Below are 8311 nucleotides of genomic sequence, written 5' to 3' on the forward strand. Positions count from 1 at the left end.
TGATTCTGGACACGGTTCAGAAAAAGGTGTTTCTTCCGGAGGAGAAAGCCAGGGAGTTATCCGAACTTGTCAGGAACCTCCTAAAACCAGGGAAAGTGTCTGTGCATCAATGCACAAGAGTCCTGGGAAAGATGGTGGCTTCTTACGAAGCGATTCCATTCGGCAGATTCCACGCACGAACTTTTCAGTGGGATCTGCTGGACAAATGGTCCGGATCACATCTGCAGATGCATCAGCGGATAACCTTATCGCCACGGACAAGGGTGTCTCTTCTGTGGTGGTTGCAGAGTGCTCATCTGTTAGAGGGCCGCAGATTCGGCATACAGGACTGGGTCCTGGTGACCACGGATGCCAGTCTGAGAGGCTGGGGAGCGGTCACACAGGGAAGAAACTTCCAGGGAGTATGGTCAAGCCTGGAGATGTCTCTTCACATAAATATACTGGAGCTAAGAGCGATTTACAATGCTCTAAGTCTGGCAAAACCCCTGCTTCAGGGTCAGCCGGTGTTGATCCAGTCGGACAACATCACGGCAGTCGCCCACGTAAACAGACAGGGCGGCACAAGAAGCAGGACAGCAATGGCAGAAGCTGCAAGGATTCTTCGCTGGGCGGAAGATCATGTGATAGCACTGTCAGCAGTATTCATTCCGGGAGTGGACAACTGGGAAGCAGACTTCCTCAGCAGACACGATCTACACCCGGGAGAGTGGGGACTTCATCCAGAAGTCTTCCACATGATTGTGAACCGTTGGGAAAAACCAATGGTGGATATGATGGCGTCCCGCCTCAACAAAAAACTGGACAGGTATTGCGCCAGGTCAAGAGACCCTCAGGCAATAGCTGTGGACGCTCTGGTAACACCGTGGGTGTTCCAGTCAGTGTATGTGTTCCCTCCTCTGCCTCTCATACCAAAAGTACTGAGAATTATACGGCAAAAGGGAGTAAGAACGATACTAGTGGCTCCGGATTGGCCAAGAAGAACTTGGTACCCGGAACTTCAAGAGATGCTCACGGAGGATCCGTGGCCTCTACCTCTAAGACGGGACCTGCTTCAGCAGGGACCGTGTCTATTCCAAGACTTACCGCGGCTGCGTTTGACGGCATGGCGGTTGAACGCCGAATTCTAAGGGAAAAAGGCATTCCGGAAGAGGTCATTCCTACACTGGTAAAAGCCAGGAAGGAGGTGACTGCACAACATTATCACCGCATTTGGAGGAAATATGTTGCGTGGTGTGAGGCCAGGAAGGCCCCCACGGAGGAATTTCAACTGGGTCGATTCCTACATTTCCTGCAAACAGGATTGTCTATGGGCCTCAAATTGGGGTCCATTAAGGTTCAAATTTCGGCCCTGTCGATTTTCTTCCAGAAAGAATTGGCTTCAGTTCCTGAAGTCCAGACTTTTGTAAAAGGAGTACTACATATACAGCCCCCGGTTGTGCCCCTAGTGGCACCGTGGGATCTTAATGTAGTCTTGGATTTTCTCAAATCCCATTGGTTTGAGCCGCTCAAATCGGTGGAGTTGAAGTATCTTACATGGAAAGTAACCATGCTACTGGCCCTGGCCTCAGCCAGGAGAGTATCAGAATTGGCGGCTTTATCATATAAGAGCCCATATCTGATTTTCCATACGGACAGGGCAGAACTGCGGACGCGTCCTCATTTTCTGCCTAAGGTGGTGTCAGCGTTTCACCTGAACCAGCCTATTGTGGTGCCTGCGGCTACTAACGATTTGGAGGATTCCAAGTTGTTGGACGTGGTCCGGGCATTGAAAATATATATTTCAAGAACGGCGGGAGTCAGAAAGTCTGACTCACTGTTTATATTGTATGCACCCAACAAGATGGGTGCTCCTGCTTCTAAGCAGACGATTGCTCGTTGGATTTGTAGCACAATTCAACTTGCACATTCTGTGGCAGGCTTGCCACAACCTAAATCTGTCAAGGCCCATTCCACAAGGAAAGTGGGCTCATCCTGGGCGGCTGCCCGGGGGGTCTCGGCATTACAACTCTGCCGAGCTGCTACTTGGTCAGGGGCAAACACGTTTGCAAAATTCTACAAATTTGATACCCTGGCTGAGGAGGACCTTGAGTTCTCTCATTCGGTGCTGCAGAGTCATCCGCACTCTCCCGCCCGTTTGGGAGCTTTGGTATAATCCCCATGGTCCTGACGGAGTCCCCAGCATCCACTTAGGACGTTAGAGAAAATAAGAATTTACTTACCGATAATTCTATTTCTCGTAGTCCATAGTGGATGCTGGGCGCCCATCCCAAGTGCGGATTGTCTGCAATACTTGTACATAGTTATTGTTACAAACAAATTCGGGTTGTTATTGTTGTGAGCCGTCTGTTCAGAGGCTCCTACGTTTGTCATACTGTTAACTGGGTTCAGATCACAAGTTATACGGTGTGATTGGTGTGGCTGGTATGAGTCTTACCCGGGATTCAATATCCTTCCTTATTGTGTACGCTCGTCCGGGCACAGTATCCTAACTGAGGCTTGGAGGAGGGTCATAGGGGGAGGAGCAAGTACACACCACCTAATCCTAAAGCTTTATTTTTGTGCCCTGTCTCCTGCGGAGCCGCTATTCCCCATGGTCCTGACGGAGTCCCCAGCATCCACTACGGACTACGAGAAATAGAATTATCGGTAAGTAAATTCTTATTATTCCGAAGTCGCAGTTGGTTCCTACAGCTCATCTGCATGATCCTAGACACAGACCAGAAGAGGGTTTATCTCCCGATAGAGAGAGCTCAGGAGCTCATGACACTGGTCAGGAATCCATTGAAAACCAAAACAGGTGTCAGTGCATCACTGCACTCGAGTCCTGGGAAGGATGATGGCATCATACGAGGCCATCCCCTTCGGCTGGTACCATGCAAGGACAATGGAACTTACTGGAGAAGTGGTCCGGATCACATCTTCAGATGCATCGGTTAATCACCCTATCCCCCAGGGCCAGGGTGTCTCTCCTGTGGTGGCTGCTGAATGCTCACCTTCTCGAGGGCCGCAGATTCGGCATTCAGGACTGGGTCCTGGTGACCACGGATGCAAGCCTCCGAGGGTGGGGGGCAGTTACACAGGGAAGAAAATTCCAAGGTTTGTGGTCAAGCCAACAGACTTGCCTTCACATCAATATCCTGGAACTAAGGGCCATATACAACGCCCTAAGTCAAGCGGAGTTCCTGCTTCGCGACCAACCGGTTCTGATCCAGTCAGACCGCAGGGGCTCATGTAAACCGCCAGGGCGGCACAAGGAGCAGGGTGGCGAGGGTAGAAGCCACCAGAATTCTTCGCTGGGCGGAGAATCAAGTAAGCGCACTGTCAGCAGTGTTCATTCCGGGAGTGGACACGACCTCCACCCGGGAAAGTGGTGACTTCATCAGGAAGTCTTCACGCAGTTTTGCAAATTGATGGAAACTGCCTCAGGTGGACTACATGGCGTCCCACCTCAATAAAAAGATAAAAAAGGTTTTACGCTGGGTTAAGGGACTCTCAGGCGATAGCTGTGGTCGCACTAGTAACACCGTGGGTGTTCCAGTTGGTCTATATATTCCCTCCTCTTCCTCTCAGACCCAAGGGCTGAGAATTGTAATAAACGGAGGAGTGTGAACAATATTCTTTGCTCCGGATTGGCCAAGAAGGACTCGGTACCCGGAACTGCAAGAAATGCTCTCAGAGGACCCATGGCCTCTGCCTCTCAGTCAGGACATGTTGCAACAGGGACCCTGTCTGATCCAAGACTTACCGCGGCTGCGTTGGACGGCATGGCGGTTGAACGCCGGATCCTAGCGGAAAAGGGCATTCCGGATGCAGTTATTCCTACGCTGATAAAGGCTAGGAAAGACGGGACAGCAAGACTTTTTCACTGTATATGGCGAAAATAGGTTGCTTGGTGTGTGGCCGGGAAGGCCCTACAGAGGAATTCCAGGGGGGTCGATTCCTGCACTTCCTACAGTCAGGAGTGACTATGGGCCTAAAATTAGGATCCATAAAGGCCAAGATTTCGGCCCTATCCCTTTTTCTTTCAAAAAGAACTGGCTTCACTGCCTGAAGTTCGGACGTTGTTACAGGGGTGCTGCATATTCAGCCCCTTTTGTGCCTCCAGTGGCACCTTGGGATCTTAACGTGTGTTGGATTCCTAAAATCCCACTGGTTTGAGCCACTTAAGACCATGGAGCTAAAATATCTCACGTGGAAAGTGGTCATGCTTTTGGCCTTAGCTTGGACTAGGCGTGTGTCAGAATTGGCGGCTTTGTCATGTAAAAGCCCATATCTGATCTTCCATATGGAAAGGGCAGAATGGAGGACTCGTCCCCAATTTCTCCCTAAGGTGGTATCATCGTTTCATTTGAACCAACCTATTGTGGTGCCTGCGGCTACTAGGGACTTGGAGGATTCCAAGTTGCTGGACGTAGTCCGGGCCCTGAAACTTTATGTTTCCAGGACAGCTAGAGTCAGAAAAACTGACTCGCTATTTATCCTGCATGCACCCAACAAGCTGGGTGCTCCTGCTTCAAAGCAGACTATTGCTCGCTGGATCTGTAGCACGATTCAGCTTGCACATTCTGCGGCTGGACTGCCGCATCCTAAATTAGTAAAAGCCCATTCCACGAGGAAGGTGGGCTCTTCTTGGGCGGCTGCCCGAGGGGTCTCGGCTTTACAACTTTGCCGAGCTGCTACTTGGTCGGGTTCAAACACTTTTGCAAAATTCTACAAGTTTGATACCCTGGCTGAGGAGGACCTTGAGTTTGCTCATTCGGTGCTGCAGAGTCATCCGCACTCTCCCGCCCGTTTGGGAGCTTTGGTATAATCCCCATGGTCCTTACGGAGTACCCAGCATCCACTAGGACGTCAGAGAAAATAAGAATTTACTCACCGGTAATTCTATTTCTCGTAGTCCGTAGTGGATGCTGGGAGCCCGTCCCAAGTGCGGACTCTCTGCAATACATGTATATAGTTATTGCTTAACTAAAGGGTTATTGTATGAGCCATCTGTTGAGAGAGGCTCAGTTATTGTTCATACTGTTAACTGGGTATAGTTATCACGAGTTGTACGGTGTGATTGGTGTGGCTGGTATGAGTCTTACCCTGGATTCCAAATCCTTTCCTAGTAATGTCAGCTCTTCCGGGCACAGTTTCCCTAACTGAGGTCTGGAGGAGGGGCATAGAGGGAGGAGCCAGTGCACACCAGATATAGTACCTAATCTTTCTTTAAAGAGTGCCCAGTCTCCTGCGGAGCCCGTCTATACCCCATGGTCCTTACGGAGTACCCAGCATCCACTACGGACTACGAGAAATAGAATTACCGGTGAGTAAATTCTTATTTTTTTCTCTGTGCAGGATGAGTAGTGGCTGCTTTTGTACTTTTACACTGCAATTTAGATTTCAGTTTGAACACATCCAAATCTAAATCTCTCTGCACATGTTACATCTGCCCCACCTCCAGTGCAACATGGTTTTGCCCAGTTGTGTGCTTTTTTTGCTATACTTGTAGCTTTTGTGCAGACCCTCCCTCCTCTCACCAGGCAGATTTCCTCAGTGGACTCTGGGGTAAATGTATGAAGCAGTGATAAGAGTGGAGAAGTGAGCCTGTGGAGAAGTTGCCCATTGCAACCAATCAGCTGCTCTGCATAATTTTATAGTATGCAAATTATAAATGTTACTTCAATGCTGATTGGTTGCCATAAGCAACTTCTCCACCGGCTCACTTCTCCACTCTTATCACTGCTTCATACATCTACCCGAGAGTCTACTGTGCATGATCTCTGGGGAAATGGGACAGGTGCCATTTTCCCACTGATTTCTATAGTGTGCATGCACAGATCTCCAGAAACATGGTGTCTGCTGGTGCCATGTACCCGGTGATATCTGGGGCACTGATCAAGAGTTAAGTATTGTGAATGGGTGCCAAATGTGCAATGTGTGCCCAGATGGACTGAAGGACCCCTGTGCAGCCATTAGATACGCACATGGGTGCAGGAATTTATATAATTAAATATTCTCTATGCAGGCACTATATAAATAAATGTAATACAATATAAAGTGCAGTGGCAATGATCTGTGTACAGTGCAGGGGAAGAGGCCCCAGAACTGGACAACATGGCCGATTACTGGCTGGGATCCCTGGCGAGAGCCACCATGCAGACGTACTGTGATGTCATCCTACAGTACCCGGTCCTGACACCACATTCCAGCAAGCAGCTTGCCACCGATGTAGGTGAGACTGTACTATTTCTATGTTACACTGGACTCACACAGATCCTTGTATATCTCTATGGAACTTCCCTTTTATTCTGTACTAACCTTCTCCCATGGTACATTACTAGATTATCTGATTAACGTCATGGATGCCCTGGGCTTGCAGCCCACACGCACTTTGCAGAACATTGTCACTCTGGTGAAGACCAAACCTGAAGAATACCGACAAGCTGCGAAGGCCATACCCAGGAAATTTTCCTCCTCCGTTGCAGCAATGAGAAGCATCGAGTACTGACCGGACGTTGTCCCACAGTCACCAGATAACAATCGGTTCACACACACTCTGTTGGAATACACACGTCATGGATTGGTCATGCCTGGTCACGTGGTGACAACCCTACAACCTGACACTCAAAGGACTGCGGTGGTCGGAGATGTAACTTCTCTATCAGACAAGGCAAAGTACTGTAAACTTTACTGCCAATCAGCAATAAATATTTTATTAGTGACTTTTTCTTGTTGTATAGAAAACTTTATGCTTTTGAGGATATGTTTATAAAAGGTATTTAAGTCCATCTCTACTTTTGTGCCTCATTACCAGACTACAATCCTTTTGTACATGGATTTACCCTACATAACAAATCCATTAATGTCTTGCACTGATTACCCGCTAACCATCCTTCCACGGCATAGACCACCAAACCTCCAGTCTGTGAGTATTTCTCTTCACGTTTCTCTCTCCATGGCCCAAATGTTTTTGGCTTAAAAAAAAATAAAAAATTGCTGCTCTAAATCTAGAGCAGGCTTTTTCAACCAGTGTGCCGCGACCAGCTGCAAAGTGTGCCGCGGAGCCAGAGCAGCTTCCTGCACCTTCAGAGTGAACTGTTAGCCCGGGCTCTTCTCAGAGGATTAGTCATGCTCCGGCCGTGACCTATGCCTTGTAGACGCGGCGGTGTAATATCATAGGTCACGGCCGCGCATCTCACCACCCAGCCAGCCCACCCGCCTGCATACACATCTTCCGGTTCCTGCCTGCATACACAGCTTTACTTGCCCACCCACATCCACACCTGCCCGACTACCCGCTGCTCAGTATTGGCAGCAATCCACTATGAACAACCCCCGCCACTGAGGGACAGGAAGGAGGACAGCTGACCGGTAGGGGCTAATATTTGTTATTTTATTTCTCCTGTGGGGAACAATAGGATTTATGTGGGGAGAATAAGGATTTATGGGGGGAACAATGTCAATAATTCATGTGGGGAGCAATAGGATTTATGTGGGGAGAAATGTGATTGATTTATGTGTGAGCAACATGATTTTGTGGGGAGCAATGTAATTGATTTATGTGGGTAGCAATAGGATTTTTGTATTGAGCAACATGGTTTATGTGGGGAGCAATGTGATTGTTTTTTCTGTGTAGGCCAATGTATGTGTGGATTTTTTTTTTTACTGTGAGGGCCAATGTGTGTGTTTTGTTTTTTTCTGTGGGGAACTTATGGTGTACCGTGGCAATTTTAAAATATTGTTCAGTGTGCCGCGAGTAAAAAAAAAGGTTGAAAATCACTGATCTAGAGGCTACATCGCCAAAATCCTGCTGCTGCCCAAAACTTGCAGGTTGTTACATTTGGGCCTATGGGGTCTATTCACGAAGCAGTAAATAGTATGGAGAAGTGAGCCAGTGGAGAAGCTGCCCATGGCAACCAATCAGTATTGAAGGAACATTTATAATTTGCATACTATACAATTGTACGGAGCAGCTGATTGGTTGCCAAGGGCAACTTCTCCACACTTTTCACTACTTCATGAATAGACCCCATTATTATATCGGGATACGGTCATTAGGTCGACAGCACTTAGGTCGACAGTCATTAGGTCGACCACTATTGGTCGACATGGTCAATATGTCGACATGGAAAAAGGTCGACATGCGTTTTTCACTTTTTTTCATTTATTGAACTTTTTCATACTTTACGATCCACGTGGACTACAATTGGGAACGGTAACCTGTGCCAGGCGCAGCAGTAGTGGAGCGAGGCACCTTGCCCGAAGAATGACGAGCAAAGCGAGGGGACACGGTGCACTAATTGGGGTTCCCAGTCACTGTACGGAG

Source organism: Pseudophryne corroboree, chromosome 7 (genome assembly GCF_028390025.1).
Source record: "Pseudophryne corroboree isolate aPseCor3 chromosome 7, aPseCor3.hap2, whole genome shotgun sequence".
Taxonomy (NCBI): domain Eukaryota; kingdom Metazoa; phylum Chordata; class Amphibia; order Anura; family Myobatrachidae; genus Pseudophryne; species Pseudophryne corroboree.